This window comes from Thunnus albacares, chromosome 4 (assembly GCF_914725855.1).
Source record: "Thunnus albacares chromosome 4, fThuAlb1.1, whole genome shotgun sequence".
Taxonomy (NCBI): domain Eukaryota; kingdom Metazoa; phylum Chordata; class Actinopteri; order Scombriformes; family Scombridae; genus Thunnus; species Thunnus albacares.
In genome coordinates, this window is record NC_058109.1 from 2,976,047 (window position 1) to 2,985,523 (window position 9,477).

Here is a 9,477-nt window from a genome sequence, read left to right on the forward strand (position 1 = left end):
CAGAAATGTCATATTTCCATCACGTTTTCCACATGGTTTTCCATCGTTTGAGCTTTGACTGCCGCTCTTTTAATGATGTCATCTCATTGTGTCCTCTTCTTCTGCAACAGTTTAATGGCACCGACTGGAGAATTAGCACCACCAGCTGTTTATCTCCTAATATTCAGTGGATGGAAACAAATTCACATTTTCTCTTTAGCTGATTCTCTGGAAATTTGATTAAAGCAACTATTATTTCATCATCAGTGTTCTCATCCCTCTCTTCAGTCTTTCCTCTAACTTTTTGCGTCTTTCTCTCTCTGTCTCTCTGTTTCTCTTTTACACCTTACTATATTTTTTCTGTCACACAAACTCTCTTTCTCCCCCTCTCATCCTCTCTCTCAACACACACACACACATACACACACACACTGGGATGAAGTCATTATCAGCTCTAATAGGTGCATGCCAGCTATTTCCACAGCACTGCGGGGAAATAACATGACAGCAAAACAAACGACGCCATTAGTCATACTTAACACCACCTGTAAATCAACTCTGTGTGTGTGTGTGTGTGTGTGTGTGTGTGTGTGTGTTTTAACAGGTTATTTGCTCCACAACTGCAACCGGTGGAAAATATGAACCCTGCAGATGACTGACAATGTATGATGATGCACTTACACACACAAATAAACACACACACACACTCACACACACACTTTTACACTCTGCTCATGTTTTGCTGAATACAGATTATTCACACGCTATGACCAATCGCTGTTAATATTTTCCACTACAGAGCTAAACACAGCTAGCCAAGGTTCACTCAGTTGCAGCACCAAACAGGTCTAGTTATCATCTGCTTGTCTTCTTACTTTAAGCAGCTAACAGGCTTTTCTATTTGATTACTTATCAATACAGCATCAGGTTATTGGTTTCCACCTCAGTGCTAGCAGGCTTTATTATTATCACTGCAAGGTCATGTCATTGAGTGTAAAGCGCAGACTTTACACTCAATGAGTGATGTGTGGCATCATCCTCAAAGAAAAAATCTGAAAATATTAACAAGTATGTAAACTAAGCTGCTAAGCTACCAAACAAGAGTATGTTAAGATGAAATAGCTCCAAACTGCAATACAAGAAAGCTGCTTCTTTAATTCCACATCTTCCTCATGGATCATCATCTTTTTGCCTTGGAGCTTCAGTCTGTTAGTATGATTTCCTGTAGCCATCAAGTAATTTTTGAGGAGATTCTTGATTTAACATGAATCAGATGGAAACATTAAAAAGCCAGATGGACATCTCATGGAACTATCTTCAGCTTAATTAGCTAGCTAAAATCTGCCAGCGACAGTTGTCATTTCAAAAGCGGCCTTGCCTGCTTTGTCTTCTTCTGTCTGAAATAAAAGGCCAGTTTTTTTTTTCAAGAAGTACTAAGAATCTTTTATACTTTTTTGAAGGCTTTCTGAAGATTCATCACAGTATAGTCACACACTCACACACTCTCCTGCAAGGCTCTTGGAAGCAGTTCAGATTATTTTCTCCAGCAGTTAGCATTTTTCAGACTGTCTTTTTGAGCTCCTCATCATCATCATCTCTGACAGTGGTAATTGACAGTTTGACAGATTCAGGCTGTGGTCCATTTCTGCAGTAAAGATGTCAGAAGACACTTTTGACTCGTTTTCATTCGTCATGAAAAACATGTTACACAAGCCTTCAGAAACACCCTGCAGATATTAGCTCTCCAGCTAATGAAACAGCTAGCTGCCTCTGTCAACCACTAGACATTTCACAACAAAACACCCCCGCAAAGACAAGTCGCCCACTCAAGCACACACAGCTAAAAGAACATTCTTTCCTCAACAAAGGAGCAGAAAACAAGCTCCAGAGCAACAGCAGAACATAGCTTACCATAGCACATTGCTCCCCTACCACAGCATGTTGCTGTCCAACCATAGCTTGTTGCTGCCCAACCACAGTGTGTTGCTGCCCGGCCACAACACATAGCTTCCCGGCCACAGCGCATTGCTCCCTGGCCACAGCACATTGCCACCCGACCACAGCACATTGCTGCCCGACCACAGCTCATTGCTTCACGACCACAGCTCATTGCTCCCCAACCACAGCGTGTTGCTGCCCGACCACAGCTCATTGCTCCCCGACCACAGCTCATTGCTGCACAACCACAGCTCATTGCTGCATGACCACAGCTCATTGCTGCATGACCACAGCTCATTGCTCCCCAACCAAAGCATGTTGCTGCCCGACCACAGTTCATTGTTCCCCAACCACAACGCGTTGCCACCCAACCACAGCTCGTTGCTGCAGTATGATCACCAGGATGTTGACTACAGCTTATACAGCCACAGGTGTAACTAATGAGAAGGAATTTCTCATTCCTACATGTAGAACCTTTAACTGTTAACTTACAGCAGATAACATTCACACAGTATTTAACTGTTTTTGATGTTAATTTTTATGCTGAGTCAAACAAAACTGCAAGATACTGTACAGACCACTGTTCAGTGAATAAAATCCAAGGTGATCATGGTGTGAAGTAATTTAACTATAGTTTAGCACTAATAGTAGGAACTTGCTTGCAACATTAATGCTACAAACAACCCGTAATGCAACACTCTCTGTAGGTATTCTCTACATTAAAAAAAAAGATGGGATGTTGTAAACATGTAAGCAGATTGCAACCAACTGAATACTCCTCTCACCCTCCCCTTCAAAGCAAGTAGGAGAACCTACAGCGGCTGCGAAACTTGCAAAAACGCGAAAGGCCCTCTCTAGAACCAGTGTTTGCTTTGTCCATTCTGGGCTACTGTAGAAACATGGTGGTGCAACATGGCAGCCTCCGTGGAAGAGGACCAACTCCCTATGTAGATATAAAGGGCTCATTCTAAGGTAACGAAAACACGATTCTTATTTTCATGGAATTATACACTAATTAAAACAAAGTTATGAATATTATGTTCCATTTCTGCCAATATTTCTGCCAATATATCCCCCTGAATCTTACACACTGGTCCTTTAAAACCTGAGAGGTCTTTCAGTCATGAACACAACAGTTCCTCCCTCCTCCTCAGAGTGTGAGAGGCTCCCGGTGGCTGCACAGCTTTAGTTGGAGCTGGTGTTCCTGCGAGTGTTAATCCTCCCAAAACTCTCAGCAGTGAGACCTGCATGTGTACCAACATAAAGCTGCTGAAGTGTAAAGAGTCTGATGGGACTGTCAATGAAAACCAGGCTGCAGCAATAAAATGCCAACCAAACAACGAGCCACTCAGCACAGCCATGACCCCCTACATGCTGCACATACACACACACACACATACACACACACACACACACACACACACACACACACACACCACACTACTCCCAACTTAACAATAAAAACTAAAACAACACCATTGTCTTCACGTTGTGCAAGTGTGTGCGTGTGTGTGTGTTCAGAGTCACTATTGTCTTCAGGTGGCAGCATTGACAACAGAAAGGCCGGACACGTTGTCTCGGAGCCAAGATGATATGTCACACTTTGACACGCTACAGATAAAGCTGATTGACAGAGTTTTGGAGGCTGACAGCTGAATAAGTAAAGAAGAAGAAGAATGTGTCTGAGCCAATCTGAACAGAGCAGGAAGGAAATGAGGAAACAGCTCCCCTCGCTGTTCTCAGCCAAACACAGCAAAACATCTTACATGACCACACTGATATGAGGCACACACATGTTTGAACATTGCTCCAAGTGATTTGAACTACCTGATGTCCAGTCAGGAACATTTAAGTGTCAACATGATATGAACGTGATATCAGAACATAAATAATTTTTGCTGTGCTGCGTCACAGACCTCATTGTTCACATGTCTACACAGTATCTGATGAAGCGGAAATAGTCAAACTAATAAATATTATTTTCTCTGATGTGGTCGCCTTGAGGAAGAGATGGATGCGAATTAATTCATTAATTTGTTGTTTCCACAGAAACTAGTATTCTAGTTTTTTTTTTTATGGAGGGTCCACCACTTTGGTTGGACTGTGATCAGAGTTTACACAGACGTCCATGTTCCCCAGAGGATAAATCACACCAACTTTCATGTTCCTCTGACTTTTTATCTAGTGCCACCATCAGCTCAGACTTTGTCCAGTACTTTGCTTTATGAAGAAAAACTTATAAAAGTGGTGACATTCCCATCAGAATCAGCTGTACTTTGTTTTTAGTGCTAATTAATTTAGCACTAACGTGCTATTTTGTGCTAACAAGCTACACTAGAACGGTAATCACAGTAAACATACAGAGTTACAAAGAGAAGTGGCAGGTTTTGGAAGTGCTTTTCCTCATTCTGTATTCCCATTTCAGATTTTTCCTTAAACAGTCTCCTCAATATAACTGAACATAGAAACTCAGGACTCTCCTGGATAATGTAATGTACACACAGAGGTTTTTTTGTGATCTTTACAACCAAAAATGTTTGATTTTGCAGGAGCTTTTCTCAGAAATTGTGATTGTGATGTTTTATGTGCTATTTTTGTGGTAAAATTATGGGAACTGGGCAAAATTGCAAGCAAAGGAAAATAATGTGATTTTTTTTAAAAAACTACTACCAATAAAGAGTCATATGTAATCACTTCCTTGGATAAAAAGCATACTGCATGTCACAGAAACAACTATATTTCAGTGATAATTTTTAATGTATTCTCTGAACATGAGGACCATGGACTCAAAGTTATATGAAAAAGAAAACACTGTACTTGAGTTCCATTTATAAGCCTTTATTAAATAAACTTCCAACTCAACATTAACAAATAAAATCAGTCAATATTTCAATATGCTATTAAAGTTCTCATTTTTTATGTTTGAGGTAGATTATGTCCGTCTTTGCTGTCTGAACATCAACTTGTATTCTTCTGACTATGCCATTTACTGCAGAAAAGTCACGGTACTGCAGAAATTGCGGTTCTCTCAAATATTGTGGAGATTTCTTGAATTTGCGTTAATTATTACGACTGCAAAATCACAGTTTCCTGGAGGGACTGCAATAGGTTTATATTATGAACACCAGTTTCAATTACGTCAACTTTGTTTATGAGAAATCACATTTTGACATCATTTTGGCAGATGGCTGAGAATACTAAACATAGCACAAAAAGTAAGGAAATTTGTGTTTGGTAGATTATTTCTTTGTTGAAACAATGCTTCTCAGCAATAAATCTTATACTTTTGGAAGGCCTGTTTATTTCTCTTTTAAATGGTGCCATATTTGTAAGGAACATGCATTTGTGGGATGAGCAGCAGAGCTGAGTATGTGGGTTGCGCTCATGAAAAATTTGCCAAATCTTCTCTGCCAATGCCAAACAGCTTATTCTGCTTATTCTTGTTTTGCGTTTGGTCAATTGGATGATTGAAATTTGAAGAAACAAGACATATTGGCAATTTAACAATTTATTCATTTAACAACCAGCATTTGTTGCAAGTCAGCCAACATGGTTGTGTTGGTCATTCTGGCACGAACAGCACGCCCAAGCTGATCCCACAAGTGTTCAATGGGGTTGAGGTCAGGACTGCTGGCAGGCCATTCCATCCTCTCCACTCCCAAATTCTGGAGGTAGTCTCTGATAAACCCCACAAACCGACAAATGCTGGTTGAAGAATGGGATGCCATCCCACAGCAGTATGTGACCAGGCTGGTGACCAGCATGAGGAAGAGGTGCCAGGCTGTTGTGGCTGTGTATGGTTCTTCCACATGCTACTGAGGCTCCTGTTTGTTAAATGAATAAATTGTTAAATTTCCAATATGTCTTGTTTCTTCAAACTTCAATCATCCAATCCACCAAACACCAAACAAGAGTCAATGGTAGAATAAGCTGTTTGGCATTGGCAGAGAAGATTTGGCATATTTTTCATGGGCGCAACCCACATACTCAGTTCTGCTGCTCATCCCACAAATGCATGTTCCTTACAAATGTGGCACCATTTAAAAGGGAAATAAACAGGCTTTCAAACGGTATAAGATTTATTGCCAAGAGGCATTGTTACAACAAAGAAATAATCTACCAAACACAAATTCCTTACTTTTTGTGCTATTTTTACAATACCCAAGAGCCTCAGCTGCTGTTGCTATGGAGAAGAAGCCAGTCAGAGGTGAAGCAGTGGTGATGAATTAAAAACATGTAGTTGTTGCAGTTGTAATGAAAACGCAGCGCCATAGTCACTGAATTCCCTCAAAAGTGCCTCAGAAACCTTTGACTTTTTATCAAAGAACCAGATATTTTCCAACACAGTTGTTCATCATTTGTTGTGATGATTCAACCAGGAGAGTTTCATGTTGATCCAAACAGTAGAAGAGAGAAAACTGTGAGTCATGTAACACTGTCCATGGGAAAAAATGGGAATTTTATTTGACTTTTACGTCTGAAATAGCTCCTCCCACCTCACAACTCTGTACCTGCTCAACATCAACACATTTACGTTGTCATTGTGAGCATGTTAGCATTTAGCTGAAAGCACTCACTGCCTCACTGAGCTACTAGCATGGCTGCAGGCTCTTGTTATTCTTCTTCTGTGGTTGTGTCTGAGGTTAATACTGCGGTTTGGCTTGTTTTGTGGTTTTAAGCATTAAGTGGGCAGTTACAGTGAGCTGTTAGAGGTGAGTAAGTGTACAACCCCAGGGTGTGAGTGTGTACATGTGTGGCTCATATGTGTTTTGAGAGTGTGTATTTGTGTACATGCATATTTGTATGTGTGTATCCATGTGTGTGTGTTCAATTCCTGAGTCTCAGGAGTCTATAAAGAAAGCTCTGGCCATTCAGTGGGTGATTATATGTTAGCACAAACTTTACAGAAGTGAGGTCACTCTACTGGATATGTGTGTGTGTGTGTGTGTGTGTGTGTGTGTGTGTGTGTGAGTGTGACAGTGTACTGACATGTGTTGCCAACACCAACACTGGGCTGGCTGGACTGGTCAACCTGTTGGCTTGTCACTGGCTCCCTCGCTCCCTCCCTCCCTCATCTCATTGGATGGTTTCCACTCAGCTAACATTGCTCCGCGCCTTTTTACCTCCTCACAGCGAGGATGTGAGAGAGAGGTCCACGCTCACTCCAGTGTCATTTTGAGGAAAGAAATGTGCAGAAATAATTAACTGTAACAGTATAAAAGAAGAACACCTGATGCCAATACTGATTATGGATCTATTGCAGTATCAGGGCATCACAGCATGTGACACAAATAAACAATTTAAATTATTTTACTATCTTTTTACTAAAAGAACAGAAGAGTTGTGAGGGAGTAATAAAACAGCTATAAATGTTCCAAATAAAGTCTATAGGTTAATTAGTTTGTGAAAGAGTTCAGCTACAGTAAGTCTGGCATCCTTTTCAGGCTCATGATGATGTTATTAGGGTAATAATAACTGTGACTGCAGCTGTATACACACTAAAAATCACTGGGTTAATATTTTACCCAGTTTGGGTCAATATAGCACCAATACAACATTGGGTTTAGCTAAAAACTGCCACAAATTTATTGTTTCTTGTACAAAACGATGTGCATATTACATTCAAAAGATACACAAGTTATTAACAATCAATAACAAACGGTGACATGTCAGTTAAAAAGGAGTAGAACAGATTAGAAAGATTTAGTTTGTGTAAATAACCCAACAATAAACTACAAAATGATGCTAAAACTGGTTTAAAACAGCCCTTTGTCTTGACTGGCTTTCTGGGTAACGTTAACCCAGTATTGTGATGGTGCTATATTGACCCAAACTAGGTAAAATTTGGACCCAGTAAGTTTTACTGTGTAGTTCTCCTGAATGAGCCAAAACACACTTGGAACTGAAAAGAAGAAAGTAGAGGAAAAAGAAAAGTATGTCAGTTGATGAAGAAAAAGTAGACAAAGTTGAGTGTTTTTATGATTCATTCATGGTTCATATTCTAGACACGTATAATATTTTTTATTTTATGAATACATCTGAATAACTTCAGAGTTGTGGTTGGAGCTGTGGTTCCTGTTTCCACAAGCAGTTTGATTACTGTACAACATTATAATCATACAACAAGTTTTATGTTACCGTGAAGCTGTTTCCATCACTGCCAGACTGCTCCCTCTTACTGTCCAATCAGATCAGCTGACTGATCAATAAACAGATTCAGATCGAAGCGAGGTTGCCAGCCGGTATAAAACTTCCAGGTACGATACACCTGTGCTTCTTCTCTCCAAAGGCTCCTTGACACTGTGTGATTTTGGATGAAAGTTGACAATTGTGAGAGAATCGTCCACTGACGACCAATTTGGAGCTTTGGCAACCTAAAGTCACGTTTCAAGGTACTAAGAACCTTCTGAGGAACTCAGTTCTTCTACCTGTGTTTCCACCAGAGGGACGAGGGTCTAAATTAAGTTCCAGGGAAATTGTTTTTTGTTTTGGGGGGGGGGGGTAGTACTTTCCAAATGTACAGGAACTTTGAGGGCGGGGTTTGCAGGGATGACTGATTGGTCAAACACACAGCGTGACTGCTTCATTCATAAAACAAGGACGCCAACTCTACTGTCAATTTAGGACCAGTTTAGGACGAGGGGAGGACATTTCTCTTCGTTTGATAGTGCCAATGTGGTGTCTATGTATGTACTGTATGTTTATGCTAGGGAGGACCTTTCACGTTTTACACGAGTTTCGCAGCCACCGTCGTAGGGTCTCCTACACACTTTGAAAGGGAGGGGCGAGGGGACGGGTATTCAGTTGGTTGTAATCTGCAACCTCACCACTAGATGCCACTAAATCCCACACACATCGTAGCACTACGATTCACCACACGTTCATCTCACAATCTGACAGCCTCAAACAGATATCGTGCAGTCTGACACATTGATACAAAGATTTTATCAGAGTTATTATCTTGCACAGTGTGACATGAAATGAACATTTACACATTTGAATGACTGAAACATCCGTGATGATTGCAGACCTCGATCAGTCTCTGGGTCACTGGCTGGAGGAGCGATGACAGGAAGATGCAGAATTAACAGAATAGAAAGCACTCCTTCCTCTTGCTGTTTTATCTTTTGTTGCTTGCTGGTCATCTTCCAGGTAACCATGCTGTGGTTATTTTGAGGAAACAAGAACAGCATTAAATGTAAAGTTGCATCTTTGCATTGCTGTCACTAGGCAACCAAAGTTGCCAGTCGTTCAATCACCTGCGTAGCTAGAATTAAGTTGATGTGATGTTTGTAAGATTGTGCAACTATAAACAGGAAAAATGTGATAGGAAGCAGTGGTGGAAAGTACATTTACATTTACTCGAATACAAATTTAAGGTACTTTACTTGAGTATTTACCATTTCATGCCACTTTTTATGCATATTCCAGTACAATTAAGAAGGAAATATTGTACTTTTCACCCTCACTGACACTACTATTATGAGTTGCTTTTACAAATGAAGATTTTACATATAAAATATGTGATAATGTTATAAAATAAGATGCAATGTTACAGAT